The sequence below is a fragment of the Anomaloglossus baeobatrachus genome, chromosome 11, assembly GCF_048569485.1.
Source record: "Anomaloglossus baeobatrachus isolate aAnoBae1 chromosome 11, aAnoBae1.hap1, whole genome shotgun sequence".
NCBI lineage: Eukaryota > Metazoa > Chordata > Amphibia > Anura > Aromobatidae > Anomaloglossus > Anomaloglossus baeobatrachus.
The window spans coordinates 168,541,445-168,545,130 of NC_134363.1; the positions used below are offsets into that span (position 1 = coordinate 168,541,445).

Here is a 3,686-nt window from a genome sequence, read left to right on the forward strand (position 1 = left end):
TCTCAGTGTCTCCGTGTCTCAGTGTCTCCATGTCTCAGTGTCTCCATGTCTCCATGTCTCAGTGTCTCAGTGTCTCGGTGTCTCCATGTCTCAGTATCTCGGTGTCTCGGTGTCTCGGTGTCTCGGTGTCTCGGTGTCTCCATGTCTCCATGTCTCCATGTCTCAGTGTCTCAATGTCTCAGTGTCTCCATGTCTCCATGTCTCAGTGTCTCCATGTCTCAGTGTCTCCATGTCTCCATGTCTCCGTGTCTCAGTGTCTGTGTCTCAGTGTCTCCATGTCTCAGTGTCTCAGTGTCTCAGTGTCTCCATGTCTCAGTGTCTCAGTGTCTTCGTGTCTTCGTGTCTCAGTGTCTCAGTGTCTCAGTGTCTCCGTGTCTCAGTGTCTCGGTGTCTCCATGTCTCAGTGTCTCAGTGTCTCGGTGTCTCCATGTCTGTGTCTCGGTGTCTCGGTGTCTCCATGTCTCAGTGTCTCGGTGTCTCCATGTCTGTGTCTCGGTGTCTCCGTGTCTCAGTCTCTCCGTGTCTCAGTGTCTCCGTGTCTCAGTGTCTCCGTGTCTCCGTGTCTCAGTGTCTCCGTGTCTCAGTGTCTCCATGTCTCAGTGTCTCCATGTCTCCATGTCTCAGTGTCTCAGTGTCTCGGTGTCTCCATGTCTCAGTATCTCGGTGTCTCGGTGTCTCGGTGTCTCGGTGTCTCGGTGTCTCCATGTCTCCATGTCTCCATGTCTCAGTGTCTCAGTGTCTCGGTGTCTCAGTGTCTCCATGTCTCAGTGTCTCCATGTCTCAGTGTCTCCGTGTCTCAGTGTCTCAGTGTCTCCATGTCTCCGTGTCTCAGTGTCTCAGTGTCTCCATGTCTCAGTGTCTCCATGTCTCCATGTCTCAGTGTCTCAGTGTCTCAGTTTCTCCATGTCTCAGTGTCTCAGTGTCTCCGTGTCTCCGTGTCTTTGTGTCTCAGTGTCTCGGTGTCTCCATGTCTCAGTGTCTCAGTGTCTCAGTGTCTCAGTGTCTCGGTGTCTCGGTGTCTCCATGTCTCAGTGTCTCAGTGTCTCCATGTCTCAGTGTCTCCATGTCTCAGTGTCTCCATGTCTCAGTGTCTCAGTGTCTCCATGTCTCAGTGTCTCAGTGTCTCAATATCTCGGTGTCTCCATGTCTCAGTGTCTCAGTGTCTCGGTGTCTCCATGTCTCAGTGTCTCAGTGTCTCAGTGTCTCGGTGTCTCCATGTCTCAGTGTCTCAGTGTCTCCATGTCTCCGTGTCTCAGTGTCTCAGTATCTCGGTGTCTCCATGTCTCAGTGTCTCAGTGTCTCGGTGTCTCCATGTCTCAGTGTCTCAGTGTCTCAGTGTCTCGGTGTCTCCATGTCTCAGTGTCTCAGTGTCTCAGTGTCTCCGTGTCTCAGTGTCTCAGTGTCTCAGTGCCTCAGTGTCTCAGTGTCTCAGTGTCTCGGTGTCTCCATGTCTCAGTGTCTCAGTGTCTCAGTGTCTCCATGTCTCCATGTCTCAGTGTCTCAGTGCCTCAGTGTCTCAGTGTCTCGGTGTCTCCATGTCTCAGTGTCTCAGTGTCTCCATGTCTCCGTGTCTCAGTGTCTCGGTGTCTCGGTGTCTCGGTGTCTCCATGTCTCAGTGTCTCCATGTCTCCGTGTCTCAGTGTCTCGGTGTCTCTTACCTCGCCTCCTCTGCTTTCTCTGGTCTAGGAAGAAATAACTGTAAACTTCTCATGACTTTGCTATGTTATAATGAACTTTTCCATAGTCTTTTCCGATTCGGTGAGACAAACACGTGATGGATCATTTGTTTTTCATTGCTTGGAATTTTAATGATTAAAATTGTCAGGGTTCCAATAAAATGTGATTCCAAAAACTGTATCCAAGTCCACTGGCACAGATTTTATAGAAGTAATTAGCTAACGGCACACAGAATAAAGGTCACTGACGTCTGGTATGCAGTCACAGGACCCTGTTTGCCACTGATATAGCACTTCTACACCCCCTATAATTTTACCCCTGATTGTAGCTATTTGCTATATTTGAACACTTATGCTTTATTTTTTTATGGGGATTTGAGTTGTGCTGCAAATCCTATTATTATGATATAAATTTGCCTCCCCGCGGATTATATTCATTTTGCACTGCACAATTCAAGGTGGATTTTTCCATTATTTTTTATTTTTTTTTTGCAAGAATTTAACACATTCAGAGCTACATTCACTGATACTGGGACTAACATGGGTGGTCATAGATTTTAGCCGAGGAACTCTATATATTATCTTAAGTTAATTCCACCCTAAAATATAATATATACTGAGCAGTACGGTGGCTCAGTGGTGAGCACTGTTTCTTTGCAGCAATAGGTAGTGGTCAACACATAGAAGTTGGGGCATCATTGTTAGTAAACGGCTTCGCCAAAATTTTCTGAAGTGAGTTGTCGTCTCATTATGGGGATGCTATTTGATTGCCTAATTTGCTGCTAACCCCATGCTAATTACATACTGTAATATTCAATGCATTGTGTTATACAAGGCCATGTTTTGGTACATTTGTTGCAACAACTACGCAGCAGATCCAGTGACAAGTAGAATGTACGATTAAAGGAATTACAGTTAGGTCCAGAAATATTTGGACAGTGACACAAGTTTTGTTATTTTAGCTGTTTACAAAAACATGTTCAGAAATACAATTATATATATAATATGGGCTGAAAGTGCACACTCCCAGCTGCAATATGAGAGTTTTCACATCCAAATCGGAGAAAGGGTTTAGGAATCATAGCTCTGTAATGCATAGCCTCCTCTTTTTCAAGGGACCAAAAGTAATTGGACAAGGGACTCTAAGGGCTGCAATTAACTCTGAAGGCGTCTCCCTCGTTAACCTGTAATCAATGAAGTAGGTAAAAGGTCTGGGGTTGATTACAGGTGTGTGGTTTTGCATTTGGAAGCTGTTGCTGTGACCAGACAACATGCGGTCTAAGGAACTCTCAATTGAGGTGAAGCAGAACATCCTGAGGCTGAAAAAAAAGAAAAAATCCATCAGAGAGATAGCAGACATGCTTGGTGTAGAAAAATCAACAGTCGGGTACATTCTGAGAAAAAAGGAATTGACTAGTGAGCTTGGGAACTCAAAAAGGCCTGGGCGTCCACGGATGACAACAGTGGTGGATGATCACCGCATACTTTCTTTGGTGAAGAAGAACCCGTTCACAACATCAACTGAAGTCCAGAACACTCTCAGTGAAGTAGGTGTATCTGTCTCTAAGTCAACAGTAAAGAGAAGACTCCATGAAAGTAAATACAAAGGGTTCACATCTAGATGCAAACCATTCATCAATTCCAAAAATAGACAGGCCAGAGTTAAATTTGCTGAAAAACACCTCATGAAGCCAGCTCAGTTCTGGAAAAGTATTCTATGGACAGATGAGACTAAGATCAACCTGTACCAGAATGATGGGAAGAAAAAAGTTTGGAGAAGAAAGGGAACGGCACATGATCCAAGGCACACCACATCCTCTGTAAAACATGGTGGAGGCAACGTGATGGCATGGGCATGCATGGCTTTCAATGGCACTGGGTCACTTGTGTTTATTGATGACATAACAGCAGACAAGAGTAGCCGGATGAATTCTGAAGTGTACCGGGATATACTTTCAGCCCAGATTCAGCCAAATGCCGCAAAGTTGATCGGACGGCGCTTCATAGTAC

At 45.7% G+C, this 3,686-nt stretch overlaps 1 protein-coding gene across 2 annotated transcripts in view; it reads right to left on the reverse strand.

Annotated features, from left to right (window-relative positions):
• LOC142256012 (nicotinamide N-methyltransferase-like) overlaps nucleotides 1-1,741 on the reverse strand; it is a 14,932-nt gene extending 13,191 nt beyond the window's left edge. Inside the window, exon 1 of one of the 2 annotated variants that reach the window (XM_075327499.1) lies at nucleotides 1,659-1,741. The gene's annotated coding sequence lies outside the window, so the exon portion shown is untranslated. The remainder of the gene's footprint in view (nucleotides 1-1,658) is intronic. The other variant, XM_075327500.1, reaches the window with a different exon arrangement.
• Between the last annotated feature and the right edge of the window lie 1,945 nt (nucleotides 1,742-3,686).